Below are 20594 nucleotides of genomic sequence, written 5' to 3'. Positions count from 1 at the left end.
GAATTAGTGGTAGAATCAAGGGGTAAAGCTATAGTTGAATCGTGAATTGTGTTCGTGGCATCGAGCTCAGTGTTTTGTCTAAACTTAGCTTGAGGGATTAGGAGTTAAGTCCTATTTTCTATATGTTAATTGTTGAGTACAATGTATAGGCATGGTGATGAGTATCTATATGTTGCTGTTTAGCATGCTCGTGAGTCTTTTTATTGTGATTATCATGACTTCGTTGTATCTTTCATGCCTTAGTGGTGGTTTCTATTTGTTGTTTAAAGTTTGTGGAAGGAATTGTGACCTATGAACATTGAGGAGTATGACTCAAGTTGTATAACGGATTGTGAAAGTGTAAGTGAAAAATTGAACCTCTAGAGCATTGGCTCGAGTTGTGAAGTGAATTGTGAAGTAAAAGTGAGAAAGAGAAGAGATTATTATGTTGTCGCCCTTGCCGGGCTATTGTTGATTTATTCGTTATCTCCCTTGCGGGGATGTTGAGGTTATTGATGATGTTCCCTTTCCGGGATTTATTTGTTGAATTGTTGTTCCCTTACCGGGATCTTTATTGCAATTTCATTTATTCCCTTGCCCTATTGTTTGTGACTGTTGTTTGGGTAAGAAAAAGAGTTAAAACACGAAGGGTGATGTCGTGCATTGTTTGTTTTGTGAGGAAAAAGTGTAAAGCACGAAGAGTGATGTCGTGTATTATTGTGAGGAAAGAGTGTAAAGCACGAAGGGTGATGTCGTGCCGCACGATGTACTATTCCGTGCCGATTTTATTGATTATATGGCGAGGAAAGAGAGTAAAAGCATGAAGGGTGATGCCGTGCACATTTTTATTATATGATTACTTTTGTGAGGACGAGAGTAAAAGCACGAAGGGTGATGCCGTGCATTTATTGATTTCTGATTCTTTGTTGATATCCGAGTTATGTCATTTCTTTCGTTTATTTGATGTCTTTCTATTCGGAACTGTTATCTCCCCCACAGCATGATCCCCCTCCCATTTTGTCTGGTTATTTCTGTACTTCTTTTACGCTGTATATATTTGAACTGCACAGGTTTATTTGGTAGTCTGGTCCTAGCCTCGTCACTACTTCGCCGAGGTTAGGCTAGACACTTACCAGCACATGGGGTCGGTTGTGCTGATACTATACTCTGCACTATGTGCAGATCCCGGAGCAACTTTCGGACCGTAGTGTGGAGGCTACCTTCAGTCCACGCGGAGATCCAAGGTAGACCTGCAGACGTCCGCAGGACCTGGCGTCTCCCTGTATCGCTATTTCTTGTTTCATTTTCCTTTTATTCAGAAACAATGTACTGTTATTTCTTCAGACTTTGTATGTAGCAATCTAAGATAGTCTGTGACACTGTGACACCAGGTTTTGGGTGGTTAAGACTTAAGTATTTGTAATAGATATAGTTTTCATATATTTTATTGTTGTCTTCCGCTTAAATTTGAATTTCCGCTATTATCACATTATCGCCTTATAATTGTTAACCAGAAATTATTGGATAATGAGGTAAGTAGTTAAAGGTTTGGATTGCCCAACTCACATCAGTAGGCTCCATCACGACCCCCGAGGGTGGAAAAATCCGGGTCGTGACAATACAAGTACTAAAATCAAGGGTTTAGGTTGCTACAAATAAAATAAAAATTGTCTACGAGATTTCAATAATAATTTCATATCTTGATTTAAAATTAATATCTAATGTTATATAAGTTTTATATGAAAGGTTTATATTTTAAGGTTATTTGCACATGATTCAAACAACCTAGATTACAATATGACATAACTTGTGTTCGCGCATCGCGTGAGTACTAATACTAATTCCTTTTAAGTTTCAATTGTATCGCTTAAATTTTTTATTTAATGTATATAAAATTTTATTTTTTTGGGTAATAAATGTGAAATTGTATTACTAGTCCATCAACCAAATTCAAATTTACAAATAAGAGCACTTCATCTGGTGATCCCAGGAAAAGCCTCAGAAAATCAAAAGAAAACACAATTTAAATCTATTACATCCAATATTTAGCACTAACTACATAGCCTATGTATTATGTGTCTAGCCTTCCTAGCTCGTTTTGAATTCTTTATCACGTCCATCCTTTCTCTAATTACACTTTGGATCTATTGAATTATGCTATTGCTCTGTACAGTAGAATCTCTAAACATTTTTCAGTTCCTTGCCTGCCAAATTGTGTATACATCTGCTCCATATATTGCTGCAACAATGCTCTTCTTCATCATAGTCCATCTCCTACTTTGTATTTTACTTAAGGATTGTAAAGCATCATGTTGCTGAAGTCTAATGTCACTCCATTGATTTAACATCTCCCATAATTATGCAGACCACCCACATTCAGAATATAGATGTGTTGCACTCTTTATTCCAGTTCCATTACACAATACACACATAGCATTATCACATTGTATACCCATTGTCATCATCCTTTTCTTTGTCAACAGTCTACCTTTGCAATTTTCATTTTTGGTGTGTCTCCAATCAGTTTTAGATAGCCTTGCATTACTGAATAGTTACCATTTGTAGTTAGACTATATCTTCCATTCCTATACCAGTTCACCATACAGAACTTCAGTTTATTTAACTTTTTTCAATACCAGCTACTATCAGCCTTAGGTATATGGTTCCAAAAATCCACTTCATTGTTCATATAATGTCCATGAACCCATTTGACCCATAGGTTATCAGCTTTTTCCATTATCAGCCATATCATTTTGCCCACAGAAGCATTATTCCAATTTCTGCACCCTTCTACATTCAGTCCCCCCTGCTTCTTAGTTTACAGATTTTCTCCCAAGCTAGTAAAGACATTTTCTTCTTTTCCTCTGAGCTTCCTCATAAAAATTCACGACACTTTGTATCTACCTTATTCAGTACACTTTGAGGCAATACAAATACTGCACCTCAAAAATTATGAACTGAGAACAGGACAAAATTTATTACCTGTAGCTTTGCTGCATATGATAAATGTCTTGCAGAAGTGGCTCTAATTTTCTCTGTAATCTTTACTATCAACTGATGACACTCCATTTTGTTCCACTTCTTGGGTGATAGGGGAAGACCAAGTATCTTATAGGAAAGGTTCCTACGGTGAATCTAGTTATTTGAACTAATCTTTCCTTTGTCTCCTCATTAACTCCTGCTATGAATATATGTGACTTATCAAAATTTGCCACCAGCCCAGATGCCTCAGAAAAATGGTTCAATGCTTTCATTACTCTCTTCACCGAGCTACTATTTGCTTTACAGAAAATCATTAAATCATCAGCAAACACCAAATGTGGAAGCCTCTGTCTTTTTCACATTGGGTGATAATTGAAGTCTGGAAGTTGGCTCATCCTATTTAGAATTCTTGAAAGGTATTCCATGACCATTACAAACAACAATGAAGAGATTGGATCCCTTTGACGCAGTCCCTCTTTCCTTCAAAATACCCATGCCCTGTATCATTTGCTTTTACTGAGAAAGTAGTAGTGATTATAAATACATGATGCCGATCAAAAAATAACGCAAATAAATGCAAGTTTGGGATGGAAGTAAAAGCTTAAGCAATAGCGGCTCCAAAAATTGTCACACCTCCAGATTGCAAATAAAAGTATTAAGAAATTATTAAGTAGAAGAAAATACTTTAATTGATATTTATACTCAATTAAATTTAAGAAAATACTTTTTTCAAATACTAGTATGCAATTTGTATAATAACTAGTTGTCTATCTGTAAGAGAGCTTATCAATGAATTATAAACTTAATTAAGAAAATTAAGCGATTTAATTTATTTATTTTTCTGGTGAAAGGAGAGAATTGAGTATAGTATCTTTTCTTGCGTAACTAATTAACATGAGAATAGAAAATATCTTTATATATGTACGGAATATGAAAGTCAATCCAGTTTTATCGGGTTCCAAACTCTGACTGCAATTTCAATCATAATCTTTTAACTACTCCTATTAAATTATTCTCCGACCAAATAGAAAAAAATTAAAATTAATAATAAACTGTGTAAAACCGTATTCAATATTGCTACTAGGCACGCCGCATAAGTTCCACAACCACCGACGACGGCAACGCCACCGTTTGTGTCGCTGCTCACGGAAAACCACGGCGACAAGAACCTGTTTCGGTTTCACCAATTTTGAAGCAATCCAATTTCTCTTTATTCAAGTATGATCTACACTTGGTTTGAATAATAAATAAATAAATAATAGTACTAATAAGTAGCAAAATTCGAGTAAAAATCATAAGTAATAACTTTGACCTGAACTTGTCTCTTATGACTTGGCCCATGCATCCATTGGTTTTTGTCGCTACTTTCCTGATTCCCTTATGCAATAATTTCGCACCTTATATTTACGTCAAATCATATTAATTTATTATAAATAAATGATAAATTAAAATGAAACAAATATTAATCAACTATATATTGTTTAATAATAAAATTGCACGTAAAAACAACTGTTATGTATTCTTTGTTAATCTTTTTCACAAGTACGAGGCAACGAGTTGTCACGATCCGGATTTTCCACCATCGGGTATCGTGATGACGCCTACTATCGGAGCTAGGCAAGCCAAATATTTAAAACACCTTTCCTGCTTTCTTTCAAACAATATAATAAACGAGACAAAATTTAAGCGGAAGACTTTAAATCTAAAGCAACTGAAAACCAAAAGTGCGGAAGTTTAATACACATCACTACCCAAGGTCTGGTGTCACTAGCTCACGGACTACTACAGAATACTACAAACAATGTCTGAAAGGAAATACATCATGTTTGTCTGATACAAGATGAACAAACGAAAAACATGGAAAGGGACTTCGGCCTGCGAACGCCAGCTAGGCTACCTCGAGAGTCCCTGGACTGAAGATAGCTCCCAGAAGTCCTACTGCTGTGGTCCGTAAGCTGCTCCCTGATCTGTGCACAAAAATGCACAGAGTGTAGCATCATCACAACCGACCCCATGTGCTGGTAAGTGTCTGGCCTAACCCCGGCGAAGTAGTGACGAGGCTAAACAGGACCTACCACAATTAACCTGTACAGATATATATACAAGTACAAGAAAAAAAACAATAACAAGATAATACAAAGTAAAGCTAGGAGGGGACATGCTATCGGGGAGTAACAGGTAAAAATGAAATATCGGAAATAAACAGAAGAAACTCCGGTTCCCATGATATATATATATATATAAGTGGACGGCGTGCCACACGATCCCATAATATCATATTTAAGTGGACGGCGTGCCACACGATCCCATAATATCATATATAAGTGGACGGCGTGCCACACGATCCCATAATATCATATATAAGTAGACGGCGTGCCACACGATCCCATAATATCATATATAAGTGGACGGCGTGTCACACGATCCCATAATATCATATATAAGTGGACGGTGTGCCACACGATCCCATAATATCATATATAAGTGGACGGCGTGCCACACGATCCCATAATATAATTCGAAACATCTGATTTTGTAAGGAGAGTCCCATTAGGGGAAATCAACAACATATCCCTCTAACCCGGCAAGGGTACAACTAACAGCCCAAAATATCCCGACAAGGGAGAGTATATATATCAGTCTACACATCCCGGCATGGGAGTAATCACAACACATTCTCTTTTTAAATCCATTCTTCCTCAACGAACACATTCATGTTCGAGCTAACGCTCCAAAAGTACACCAATCACAATTTTACCTCAACCGTTCACATTATATGAAACTCATTAAATAAACAAGGAGGTTGTGTCACGTTATTCGAATTAAAAACAATTAAGACTCACGGTCATGCTAGACTCCGGTGCATAGACAACCGTCACCATGCCTATACACTGTACTCCACATTAGCAAGTAGCAAATAACATCATAGTCCTATTCCCTCAAGCTAAAGTTAGAACAAACACTTACCTCGAATGCTCCAAACTCAACTCACGCTTCTAGTATAGCTTTACCTCTTGATTCCACCACCAATCCACTCGAATCTAGTCATAGGTTACTTAATCACATTAATAATTACTAAATGAATCACTCCCCATGCATGAAAAATAAATTTTACAAGGTTTTTTTTTTCAAAATGGTCAAAAACACCCCCGGACCCACGTGGTCGAAACTCGAGGTTCGGACCAAAACCCGGTTACCCATTCTTCCACGAGTCCAAATATATGATTTGTTTTGAAATCGGACCTCAAATTGAGGTCCAACTCCTCAATTTGTAGAAAACCTAGGTTCTACCCAAAACACCCAATTTCACCCATGAAAATCTTTGATTTTAAGTTGAAATTATGTTAAAAGATGTTAAGGGATAAAGAAGTTAAGTTAGAAATCACTTACCAATCGTTTTGGAGAAGAAAAGTTGTTTGGAAAATCGCCTCTTAGGTTTTGGGTTTTTGAAAAGTGAAAAATGACTGAGATTTTCCGAACTTGTATACCTTTCTGAGGACCTGGCGCGGACCGCAGAAAAATGTGTTGCGGCTGCGCCGACTGGGAGAAAAATTGGGGCTTCTCTGAACCCTTCCAGCGCGGACCGCACTGTTTTGGTGCGCGGCCGCACTGGTTAACCTGAAACCCTAGCCCTCAGACTCAGCCACGCGGACCGCACAGAAATGCATCGCGGCCGCGCGGACCACGCGGAAATAACCGCGGCCGCGCTGGTGTCTGCAACACCTGAACCTACATTTTCTTAAGTCTAAAACCTCTCGGGCCCTACTCAAAACTCACCCGAGCTCTCGGGGCTCCAAACCAAACATACATATGATCTTAAAAACATCTTACGGACTCATTCGTGCGATCAAATCGCCAAAATAACATCATATACATAGGATCAAGCCTCAAAACACATGATTTTTCTCTCAACTTTCATAAAACTCAAATTCTCCACTTTAAGTCCGAAACACGTCATATGACGTCCGTTTTTAGCCAAACTTTACAGATAGTGCTTAAAACATATTTAAGACTCGTACCGGGCGTCGGAACCAAAATACGAGCCCGATACCACAGTTTTCTGATCAATTTTCTTCTTCATTTTCCTTAATTAATTTCAGAAAATAATTTCACACAAAAATTCATTTCTCGGGTTTGGGACCTCGGAATTTAATTCCGGGCACATGCCCAAGTCCTATATTTTTCTACGGACCCCTCCGGGACCGTCGAATCACAGGTCCGGGTCCGTTTACCCAAAATGTTGACCGAAGTCAATATTATGCATATTAATATCAAAATTCATCAAAGTTTTCACATAATTCACATATTCTAACATAAAAACTTTCCGGCTACGCGCCCGAACTGCGCACGCCAATCGAGGCAACTAAAAGCGAAGTTTTCAAGGCCTCGAAAGCGCGAAACAAGGAAGAACTACGGTGATGACCCTTCGGGTCGTCACACGAGTTTCCTTGGTAAGTCTTCCTTATTTTCTTTCCAATTGTTAATCTTTTTCTTTTCTTTTTTGTAACTATAATTATCAAAGCGTGAGTACGTACTCAAACTAGGCAGCAATGTTACAACGATCCATTAGGAATTCGAAACTTTCATAAATTTATCCCACAATATTAAATCACATTCGCATTAAGTTATGAAATAAGATTTTTTCGGAAAAGGGCTAAAAATATTCCTATCGATTGGTATATGATTTACTTCTACTCTCCGTCCATCTTTTGGTCCAAAAATACACTCGACGTTATCTTTTGGACTAAAAATACTTCCCCCACCCCCTCCAATTAACGGAGATTTCTGTGGTCACTTTTTTAATGTATTGGCAACACATAACAGGGCCGGCTGGAGACTAAAGCCAGCAAGGCACTGGCCTTCGACCCCCGGAATAACTAGGGCCCCAAAAACTATAAATAATATATATAGTAATATTTAATAATTATAAACTATTGATAGAATTTCTAAATTATTTGGTTAAAATAGTTATAGCTAAACGTTTTACACATTTTAAATTGTAGTTACTAGTTGTTTCATGTTTTTAATTCGTCCCAACTTAAATCGATCTTCGTACAATGTTAGTTTAGAATAATTTTTCTTAATTCTTTGAGTGCCTTTGTAGACATTTTTCAAGCTACTTTGATAAGAAACTACTAAAATTCGTCCTTAACATTGAATGACTCTTAAAACATATTAGTTACTATAGTATTATTTGTTTTAACTTATAGTTAGAACTTAAAGTTCTAAGAGAAACTGTATAAGTAGAAGAATACTCTAATTGACAAACTCAATCAGGTAAAAAATGTTAATTCAATACCGTTAACAATTTTTATATCAGTTGCCTCGGTTGAAAAAGTTTTTCAAAACTAAATCATTAAAGTTAACATGATAACGCAAGAGAGATTAAACAAATTTGTTAAACGTTGCCAATAATTAAAACTGACTATAATTTCTTTAGATTTCGATAAATTATAAGTTAAGAAAATAATTTTTTTTAAAAATTACTTTTTATTTTCGGCTTATAGCGTGTTTGGATGGTTGTTACCTATTGTATTGTATCGTATTGTTACTTTAAATACAATGTTTGTTTTGATTGTTACTTAAATTTAATGTATCGTATCGTTAAATCTGTCGTTACGTAACATGAAATGTGCCACTTTATGTAACGACCGATTTGGTGTGGTCGCATCGTTACCTTGTCTTTTTCTCTCTATCTCACCCTTCATTATTATTAAATAATTTTATTTTATCATTTATCCTACCTTTTTTATATACCGTATCATAATTTTTTTTATAATATTACAAGTTTATTCATCATATTACTAGTGCGTGATACCATGAAATGATGGCAAAACGACACAATTCATCCAAATATTGTATTCATCAAATAATATAGTACAATACAATGCAGTACGATACAATATTATGAAACGACATATAACAATCTCCAAACAAGTTGTTAGGCCCCATATTATGTCGAGCCGCCCCTGACACATAATTGGGCCATGTGGCTCCCTTGTCCAGATCAAATTTAACCCGCTCCAGATTTAAACCCGCCCCAAATAAATGGTACTCCCTCTGTTCCAGTTTATGTGAACCTATTTTATTTTTGGTCCGTTCCAAAAAGAATGACCCTTTTCTAAATTTGGTAATAATTTAGCTTAAACTTACAATTTACGCTTAATGAGAAGCTTTTATAACCACACAAATAATTTGGGCCCCTTTTTGACTTGTTTAAGACCACAAATTTTAAAAGACTTCATTTTTTTTAAACTCCGTACCCAGTCAAGCATGTTTACATAAATTAGAACGGAGGGAGTATTCATAACTATTATTTGTCGCATAAAAATACCATTATACTGCTCATATAGCATGTGAACCAAATTACCCCAAGTTCAATTCAGTCGCTGTAGTTAAAAACATTATAATTTCATGAAATTAAAAAAAAAAACATGTTCAAGATGGGCTTCCTGAGATCTTAGCGTTCTCTCTGCATGTGAGATGTTTTAAAAAAAGAAGAATCGATCATTAAACTTAGTTTATTAACGGCTAACTGAACGATCAATTTAAAAAAAATATGTACAAGTACGAATCACCAACTCGATATGTCTAATAGTGAGCTAGTTAATAGTCTTAATTACGACATGATGACAGCAATAATTGCGTGGCTAAACTATTTATTGGAATTCTCTTAAGGAATAGTTGAAAAGAACACCTTGTGATCTAACGCTTTAACTTAATTCTTAATTTGATTGTTTTGAGTTGGCATTGTCAGTTTTACATGCATTTTGCATACACATTATAATGGAGAGCGAGGCAATGATGATATAATGATACAACATCTCCAGCTTAGTTAAGTAAAATCATACAGAAATTGTTTATAAACGATCATTTTTTTTGGTTTCCCCGGGTGTCCGGATACTTGTATTAGGCCTGACTAAATCCAAATTTACACCGAAATTTTTTACATTGGAAGGTAAAATGCTTCCTAATAAAAACGACTTCTTACCAAAAGCTCGAACCCAAGACGTCTGATTAAGGATTTATATAATCAATAGCACTCTTTATTTCTTCACAAACTATGTTAATTAGAATGAAGAAATTCCCTAATAGTCAACAATCCCACATACTATGTTTATTAGCATGAAAAAATTGTACATATAACGATCAGGTCCCTTTTTAATGCTATTCCTGCTATAATTAATGACTTTAAAATTATAGTTTTTCTCTTTTACGTACGTATAATTAATATGATAACGTGAAAAGGCCCAACTTTCAAACTGGTAAAACTACAATTTAAGTTATAAACTTGTTAGAAGATGAAGCTTGGAGAAGAAAGTTTTGGATTTCAGAATAGCTCAATTGAGCTGATTAAGAACAATACATCCGACTATATACACCTCTTAACTAATAATTAGTTACTAACTAACTAAAATAACTCTAACATCCCTTACTTCTACTATGTACACTTACGTCCCCATATCTTATACACTTAACTATATATTCCAATACTCCCTCTTAAGCTGAAGGGTATAAAATGTTTAACACACCAAGCTTGCTAAGTAGAAACTGACGTTAAGGTGATGCCAATCTTTTAGTGAGAATATCTGCTTGTTGATGTTGTGTAGACACATATTGTGTTTGTAGTATCCCTTGCTTGAGCTTCTCCCTGATGAAATGATAATCTATTTCAATATGCTTTGTTCGTTTATGAAAGATGGGATTAGTAACTATTTGAATTGCTGCCTTACTATCTGAGGATAAGAGAACTGGTTGGTGAATTGGTGTCCCTAGTTCTGCAAACAATCCCCTCAGCCACACAATCTCAGCTACTACAGATGTCATACTCCTGTATTCAGCTTCACCGCTGTTGCGAGAGACTGTGTGTTGCTTCTTTGACCTCCAAGAGATTAAGGAATCTCTAAACTTAACAAGGTAACCACTGCCTGACCTTCGACTCATTGGGCATGCTGCCCAGTCTGAGTCACTGAATCCAACCAAGACATCTGTTTGTTGTCTTTGCATGATCACTCTCATGCCTGGCTCTTGTTTGAGATACCTCACCACACGAGTAGCAACATCCATGTGAGATCTTTTTGGAGCTTGCATGAACTGACTTAAGACTTGTACTGCATAGCTAATGTCTGGTTTTAGTGACTGTGAGATACAAGAGTTTTCCAATCAATTTCTGGTAACTTGTGGCATCTATGAAAGGGTCAAGGCCTTGACTGCCAATCCCCTTATCATACTCAATAGAAGTCAGTTTCTGTTTGAGTTCTAGAGGTGCAATAGTACGTTTAGCTCCACTTAAGCCCATTTCTGAAATGAGTTCTAGAGTATATTTCCTTTGATTGAGAAGAATCCCCTTCTGAGACCTCAAGACTTCAATCCCAAGAAAATATCTTAACTCACCTAAATACTTCACCTTAAACTTCTTATACAATACTGATTTGGCTTCATTAATGAGCTCTATGCTACTTCCTGTTAGCAATAGATCATCCACATAACTTAGGTTGATCACTATCTCACTTCCAGACCTTTTAGTGAATAAGGAGTAGTCATAGGCACTCTGACCGAAGCCTGCACTAAGCAAGGCTTTTGTAAGCTTAAGATTCCAATGTCTTGATGCTTGTTTAAGTCCATAGAGAGATTTCAACAATCTGCAAACCTTGTTCTCCCCCTGTCTTTGAAAACAATGTGGTAGGTCCATGTAAACTTCCTCCTCTAGGTCTCCTTGCAGGAAAGCATTGAAGACATCCATTTGATAGAGAGACTGGTCTTTGGAGGCAGCTAATGCTATGACTGATTGAACTGTCACCATTTTTGCAACAGGTGAAAAGGTCTCATGATAATCTAGACCTTCTTGTTGATTATATCCTTTGGAAACAAGTCAAGCCTTAAACCTCTCCACCTCTCTGTTGGCTTTGTACTTGATTTTATAGACCCATTTTGATCCTATAGAAGATTTCCCAGGTGGAAGCTCCACCACAACCCATGTCTTATTGTCTTCTAAAGCTTCAATATCTTGTTTCATGGCTTGTATCCATCTGTCATCTTTCACTGCTTCCTGAAATTGTGTGGTTCTGTGATTATTGAGAAAGCCATGATGTAGTCCCTGTATTTCTGTGTGGTATTGTCATAAGATAAGAAGTTTGATATTGGATAAGGACATTGGGAATTCTTCTTTCCACCAACTAGATAATCCTGCATCCAAATATGACGGATCTTTGTTCTTATTGACTGTCTAATAGTAGTAGGAGCAGTAGGTGCCATGGAAAGTTCAGCCGGGACCACTTCAGTTGATATCTGTGATTCTGTATTTCCTGGTGTATCTGCATGATCAACTATATCATGATCAGCTACATTTGCAGTATCTGTTTGTGTGAGCACGTGATTTTTGCTCTATGAGAATCACTCCCAAAAAATTCAAAATAAAATAATTTTTTCCCTTATTTGCAATTTTGTGGTTATAGTATTTTTTATCATTATTTGCATGAGTTCGTGCATGTTTGTATGTTTAAATAAATGAAAAATATAAAAAAATAGATTGCATTTACATTTAGGATTTAATTTTATAATTTTTTAGTTGAGTAGTAAATTACTTATTTTTACAAAAATGAAAGAATAAAAAAATAACGTATTTTGCATTTTTAAAGTGTTTAATGTCGAATTGTGTGATTATTTTATTTTTTTTAGTATTTAATTACTTGTGATAAATATTATTTAAAGGGGATTAGTATTTTAAGTCAATTTTGATTTTATAATTTGAGTTAGGATTTTTTGGTTTTAATTTTGAAGACAATTTAGAAAGAAAAAGAATTAATAAGAGAAAAGGAAATCAAATTGGGCCAAACTCAATTTAACCACTAAAGCCCAAATCAAATACACCCAAACCCGCCCTAAATCAGCCCAAAACCCGTCCCAACCAGTCCGGCCCTATACTGAACCAAACGACGTCGTTTTGACTCGCCTCAATCTGAGCAGTTAAAGAATTGTTCATCCAACGGTCTAGAACACACCCCATCGCCCGTATCCGACCCCGACCCGTTTTTCAGAGACCGATCCGGTCTCAAAGGAGTCTAAAACGGTGTCGTTCCATTTAGTCAGATGATCCAGGCCGTTGATCTCATTTGATCGAACGGTCTGGATCCAACTCCACCCCGAGTATATATGTGTCCAACCAAACCCGCCCCCTTCAGAACCCCTCAACCCTTTTATCTCTAACCAAACCCTAGAGACGCCGCCACCGTACCCTCACCGCCTCAAAGTGGCGGCGCCGGCTCTGTTCACCCTCATCTTTATACCATAGAACCACCCTGATCCCCTCTTACCAAATCCATCATTAGTTTCCTTCGAATCTGACCGGAACTCGTCGAATTTTAAATCTAAGTTCGAACCTAAAAGTTCAAAACCTATTTCCGTTGAGCCTAATGATACGCATCGATCCAAGCCTCTAGTTTTGTGATTAGAAGGTCAACTCACTACAAAACCGATGTTGGTCATTTGTTCTTAATAAAGAACAAATGATTAGCATCAGTTTGGGGTGAGTCACAGTATCAAAGCCAAACCTGAGTTCAAGCCTGTTTGGTGAGTTCCCTTTCATTTTTCTGTTCATTTTTGAATTTGTTTCGCCTTTTATTCTTTTTGTTTTCTTTCTTCAGCATCTTTCTCAGTTATCCTTCTGTCCACGAGTCTGTTTTCTTCATCTGCATTAATTTTGTTCCAATAACATTTTCGGATTTATAATCATATAATCAAGGTCTAGGTTTAATTCAAGGCTCTCAAATTGAATTGGTCGAGGCTTATTCGAATGTGTTTTGGAAATCGCCAGTCTTCTAGCATGTTTAAAAGTTTCATTTAGAGTTCTTATAACAAATTAATTCTTCAAATGAGTTAATGTGATTCAGTTGTCAGGTGCTTTCTTAATTTCAACGTGCATTTATATTGATTTGTGTGTCTTTTGTTTATAAGTATTCAGAATTTTAGGATATATTAAATAACATTGTATCTTAAGGGTAGTCTAGGAATTGTATAGATTCAAGTGCTTACCCACTTAAGAGGTTGCTAACCAGTGGTAGGAAAAGCACTAATGAACTAATAAATTATAAGCACTAAGTAGTGGAATGAATTAAAAAATAAAAAAGAGACTGACAGTGGTTAGCTTAATGCCTTTTTAGAGTTGGAAAGTAAGATAACATGGGGTGACATTTCGAAAAAGGAAAACAATACAACTGTAAAGAAAAAGAGGAGCTGGAAAGGGGGTAGTTTATGAAGTATATACAGACACACATGGATAGAGTGAGGAGGGGGGAGGAAGACTGAGATATAGACATTTTTGTGAGAGTGAGAGTTTAGACCTTCTGAGATCAAAACTGCCCAAAGGATCAATAAGAAAAGTACTGTTCCATCGAAATCTTTTGGCTAATTTCTGATAAAACTGTTGAAACTACTAATCCATTGGTCTTTTGGGGCTAATCTCTTGGGTTCATTTACCAAGTTTGGGCTGTGTTTGTTGCTGTTATTGTTGGTTTGAATCTGAGGTTTATCTGCTGTACTGTTGATTGTTTGAGCTTGCTGAATCTCATTTCTTCATTGTTTACCCTCTTTTCCAGGTATACGCTTCTATTTCCACCTAATGTAAAGTTTGGCTTGGAATATATAAAAGATGGATTTATGGAGCTTTGAATAGGATTTGTGTTGTGTTAGTTTACTTGTTTGTTTCTGTTTCATTTAGGTAGTTTTGATCGTCACCCCTCCACCCCTGAATATATGATCAAGAGAATAACTTTCTGAATATTGTAGATTACATGATAGTTTGGATGGGTATCTCTTTTAGTTGAAGCCTTTTAAATATATCCGGTTGGTTGCTTGTTTTTGCTTTACGGTCTGGATTTGAGCCTGGTTGAATATAGCTAATCATGATCTTTTGGATTGATAAATATGTACTAGTTAAGATTGTTCCAAGGTTTATTTGTCGAAGGAAATAAGTATTTTGCTTCCTACTCTCTTATGAGTTTCTGAAATGTATGGACTTTTATGATAATATGATTTGTTTTGATGCTGGAATCAAATCTTAGTTCATTGAATCCTGCTGTCAGTTAATTCTTTAAAATTGAGTCATGTTAATCAGAATAGAAGTGTATTTGTATGGCATTGTGGAGTTTAGTGATTGCAGGGGACTGATCATTTAGCAGTTGTAATCACTAGTTGGTCACAGTTGTAAATTGACAAGCATGTACTCATGCTAAGTGATTCAAATTGTCCGATGGTTTGTGTCACACCTCCTTTTTCACCTACACCCCGGAAAAGGGTATATGTAAAGGGAGTTTTTCTAATTAAAGGACAATCAAAACAGGATTTATTTTAAGAAATTCAGAGTCGCCACTTGGGAGATTTATGGTGTCCCAAGTCACCGGCTGAATCCCGAATCAAGGAAAATATGGCTCTGTTTAACAGTCCGCGAACCAAAAATCCGAGTAAGGAATTCTATTAACCCAGGAGAAAGTGTTAGGCATTCCCGGATTCCGTGGTTCTAGCACGGTCGCTCAACTGTCATATTCAGCTTATTTATCTGATTTTAATACATGTTGAACCTATGTGCCAATTTTAGCCTTCAACCGCTTTTATTCAATTATTTTTAGAGAAAGTTGAACGTCGTTTAAAACGTGTCTTTGGATCGCGTCACATGAAATGCACCCGCAATCCTGAACACATTTTATTCAACGTTTTTGGGATTTGATTTGGGTCACATGAAATGCACACCCGAGTTTAAGAAGGTAAATTATTAAAAGCGCACCTAAAGTGACTAATGCGTTATTATCTTTGGGGAGGGCTGTGACATTCGCTAAACGGCCCATCTCGAATTCTAAGTATTTTATTATAGACATTTAAGAGGACCCCACAATTTATGCATTTTGTTTAGCAGGGCTCGCCTCATTTATTATTTAAAGGCCAACCTAAAGCAAACTACAATTTTCTACTTAGTTTGTCTCTAATAATAAAAGAAAAAGCCCTAATTAATTAGTATTGTTCAAGAACTAATATACTTACGTCCTTGACTTTTATTCAAAATTTCAGTAATTCCCTTGGGCTTCAAGCTCAGCCCAGTAAGAATAAGACACAGTCAAAACTCAAGTTGGGCTTCAGACAGACTTCATTGAGGCCCAACCTTGACATTCAGGCTTATTAACTTGCAAATGATGGAGCTATTTCACATTTATTCAAATCAACACTTGACATACTCATATGCTTATCTCAATAAAATTCAAAACAGCTAGACGTCTAAACCGACTGGATTGGATTTATATTCTAAAATTCAGATTTTTCTTATCTATTTACCTACTAGTGAACTTCTGGATATTACTAAAGGCAAAACAAACTAGGAAACGTGAATTGAATTTTAACAAAAATAGTCATGAATATAAACCTCAGATGAGCAGGCTAAACAACTTAATTACGAGATTTTACTTACACTAACACGAACAGGTTAATAGCCTAACTTCACACTTTATTCACATCTAATCATCATACAACTAAACTAAACTACTTAATGAAACGCAGATGTTAATATGAGTAACTAATCTACTGATCTTAGCTACTGCAATACAAAGTTGTTTGAGACGTCTCTTCAGCTTGAAATTAAAATTAATGTGGATATCATATGCTGATCTCAAAATCAATTGCAACACCCAAACTATTTCTGATTATTTTTTTATTTTTTAAACCAAAACCGTTAAACTAAAGCAAGTTTTGAGCTATACTAAGGCTACAACTGGATAACCACAAATTAACAGTCCCAAACAGTCCAATTAGGTACAAATTATGCAGTCCGAGTTTCATGTGAATATAAATCCAATTAGACTACACTACACAGTTACATATCATTAGTATCTACTTAACTACAGATGTATAGTCGTCCAAACATGCATTATCCAGTAAACAAATGTCTGAGTACTTTCATTTCATGTTCATCTCAAAGCTACATCAATTTGAGTTCAAGTGTGTACCTGAAAATGAAAGTCAAAAGGGGTGAGATCAGAAGTAAAAACAACAGCAATCACCAGCAGCAACAAAACAATCCCAGTTTTAATCCAGCTATTAACCCCAAATAGTTCAATGAAACAGTATATGGAAGATGGTTTCAGCCAATTCGAAATTGAAAACCAGAAATAGAAATCAATTAAGCAGTAAATTCCAGTTTTTTCCAGTATTTTCAGAATGTTTTCTTGTCTCCCTCTCTCAGAATCTCTTCCAAGTTTTCTTAGCTCTCTGCTCCTGTATATCCAGAGTGTATATCGAGTGTATACCGCTCTCTCCGCCCCCCTCTTTTTTTCTCCTCTAATCTGATTTTCAGCTCCCTTAAATGGGCATTCAATTAGTGCATTTTCCACTACCAATTCAACTTTTCATTTTTTTAATCATCCACTTAATTGTCCATTCAATTAGAGTTTTTAGTTAATTTGATAATGCAAATACTACCCTACCACTATTAGGAACTTCTCAATTAGTAAATTGGCCCAACCAGATTTTCCTCTTTTTATTCTTAATGGGTTTGGCTGAGTTTTGATTTTGGGCCTGGCTAAATTGGCCCAACCAGATTTTCCTCTTCTTATTCTCTTTTCCTTTTCAATTTTCTTTTCCTTTTTCTTTTCAACAATTAAAACTAAAATCCTAATTAATTATAAAACACCAAATTAACTTAAAAATACTAATTAATTCTAACTAATAATTATCACAAATAATTAAATGCCAAATTAAAAGAAAATCACACAATTTGACTAAAATTACAAAAATATGTTATTATTTTTTTTTAATTTTTATTTTTGTAAAACACCTAATTATTAATTAATTCCAAAAATGTAAAATTAAATTTTAAATGCCAATGCTATATTTTTGTATTTTTAATGCATTAATAAAATTAAACATGCACACAAATATATGCAAACAATCAAAAAAATCACGCAATAATTTCTAAAAATAGCAAATAATTAAAGAAAAGGCCTAATTTTGGGAATTCTTTTGGAATAATTTGTGTGAGGCAAAAATCACGTGTTCACAGCTGCCCCTCTTTGTCCAGAAACACGAAGGGTTTTCGTGCAAAGATAAAGTGAGCGGACACGAGCGATTTTTGCCTGTTTGAACACTCCGTGGGAAGCAGTTTTTTGAAAGATTTGACCGAACCTCTACTTCAAAGGCTTCATACATATCCTTGGCTATAAAGGAATCAGGTCAATGTAGTTCGGGAAGTTTTGGTAGCTGGGACTACCATGAAGCTGCGGTTTTGCTGTTACTGCTGCTGCTGCTGATACTGCCTACTGACCTCCTTATTACACCATGAAAAAAATGAAGAAGCTAGACTAAGCTATAATCTATGCTTTACAAAGATTTATTTCCAAACTTGATCTTGTGACTGATGTTGCCTTGTCGATTTGTGCTTCCTCCGCTGTTTCTTTACTTCTGGCTCGACTTGTGGTCTTCTTTTTGATTTCTGCTGGGGATTTTTGTTGTAACCCTCCGCTTTACTGACTTCAAACTTCAATGTATTCCTCTGTTATATGGGCGGGCTCCCGACTTCAAAACTTGAAACGTAAAGACTGAAATGTATTCCTCAGTTATATGGGCGGGCTCCCAACTTCAAAACTTGAAACGTAAAGACTGAAATGTATTCCTCTGTTATATGGGCGGGCTCCCAACTTCAAAACTTGAAATGTAAAGACTGAAATGTATTCCTCTGTTATATGGGCGGGCTCCCAACTTCAAAACTAGAAAATAAAACGTCATTCCTATCTTCAGGCGGGCTCCTTACTTCAACAACAACTTAAAAATAAAACGTCATTCCTCTCTTCAGGCAGGCTCCTGATTTCAACAACAACTTAGAAAATAAAACGTCATTCCTCTCTTCAGGCGGGCTCCTGACTTCAACCAACAACTTAGAAAATAAAACGCCATTCCGCTCTTCAGGCGGGCTCCTGACTTCAACAACAACTTGAAAATATAACGCCATTCCGATCTCCAGGCGGGCTCCTGACTTTAACAACAACTTAGAACTGCATTCGTATTGCCATTGTTCCCCCTTGCCCCCTGAACCATTTTCCTTCTAACTTGAATTATCTTACTTCAGAACTACTTCCCTCAAAACTTGTATTGTCTTCCTTCTTCAAAACTACTTCCCACAAAACTGGTGTTTCATTCCTCCGCAAACTGCTGGGGATAACACTTTTTTTTTTCAAAATATGTTATCTTCCTCCTTCAAAGACTACTTCCCTTAGGACTGGTGTTTCATTCTTCTGCAAACTGTTTCCCTCTTTTTCCTTTTTTTTGTTTTTGTTTTTTTAATCTTCTTCCTTCAAAGACTACCTCCCTTAAAACTTGTGTTATCTTCAAAAATGAACGAAAATTTCTGCCCCAATTTGATAACTTTCCTTATATCATACACTTTCCGTCATCAATAGCATTTCCTGTCCCTATTTCAAATCAAAGAAAGAATTTGGTCAGTTTAAAACGTGGTGGTTGGTTGTGATACTCCTGCTGGGGATGGTTTTCCCTTCTTTTTTTTCCATGCCATGCGTTGTCTAACCATCTTGAAACTTGGCTGATACCTTCCGACCTTCTTGACGATTCCTTATTCACAAACCTCTCAACCATTTTCCCAGTCTTCTTATCTGACCCCATGTATTTTTCATGACAGCTGATTTCACTTGAAGATCTTGCATGTTTATTGATTACCCACTTTCTCCATCGTCTGTGTTACTGAAATACCTTTTTCCCGTGCAGACCCAATATCTTCTTTTGTGGTACTGTTCGTGAACTGGCATTTCCCCAACCTTTGAGTCTCCTATGAATTTCCAAATTATGTCCATCGCTCTCCGCATTGTTCTTTCTTGATTTTTCCGCTGGCCTTGGCCTTATAACCTTCGATTTCTGCTGGGGATATCCTTCTTGACACTGGTCCACCCTTTTGTCAATCTCATTATTGAATATACCCTTGGTTCAATCACCCTGGCCCTCCTTTTGTTGCACTATCCCTGAATTTATATGGACCAATCTTGGGTATTTTGCGCGAACCTCAAAGCATGTTAACTATTACCAGCTCATTACGCTTGTTCTTTCCTGACTTATACCACTTTGATGTACTAGTCAAATCTCATCTTGCATAATTGGAAAGCTGATGACAAATTTTGAAGTCATTTCTCACTTGTTCTGACCAAAGAGACTCAATAAGAGGAAATGACAAAGGTAAAAGGAACGGAGTAAAAGACAAAAGAAAGAGATGACTCTTAACAAGAAAAACTACAAAGTAAAACCTATTAGATGTGGATACCAACTCTATTGGCCATGACATGCACATGTGGCCTATCCTCCGTCGTTAATCGCCTTTCACAATCTTCGTCTGGTGCTTTCCTATCTGATTCTCAATCTTTATTCGACTTGTAGTGCCCGAAGGGTTTTCACTATCAAGCCTCTCTCATTTTGGTTTTTCTCTCAACTTATAGCCGCCTCAAGGTGCCCGTGAAGGTTTTCACCGATAAGACTCTCTCATTTTATTACTTTTCTGCCGGGGATCAGAGTGTTATTCTCGACTTCCATTTGCATGACTTGGCATCTTTCGAAGACTGGTCAAAAGGTCTTTTTTGGACCGTAACGTGGGATTT

The 20594-nt window shown here is 36.3% G+C and overlaps 1 long non-coding RNA gene across 1 annotated transcript; it reads right to left on the bottom strand.

Annotated features, from left to right (window-relative positions):
• Positions 1-1953: 1953 nt before the first annotated feature.
• LOC138884327 (uncharacterized) lies at positions 1954-4319 on the bottom strand. The gene is made up of 3 exons (XR_011404499.1): positions 4274-4319; positions 4025-4186; positions 1954-3459 (listed from the first exon to the last, which is right to left on the bottom strand). It is a non-coding gene; the product is annotated as an uncharacterized lncRNA (long non-coding RNA).
• Positions 4320-20594: the final 16275 nt, after the last annotated feature.

Source organism: Nicotiana sylvestris, chromosome 12, assembly GCF_000393655.2.
Source record: "Nicotiana sylvestris chromosome 12, ASM39365v2, whole genome shotgun sequence".
In the NCBI taxonomy this organism is placed as follows: Eukaryota; Viridiplantae; Streptophyta; class Magnoliopsida; order Solanales; family Solanaceae; genus Nicotiana; species Nicotiana sylvestris.
This window is presented reverse-complemented; position numbering and strand designations above follow the sequence as displayed.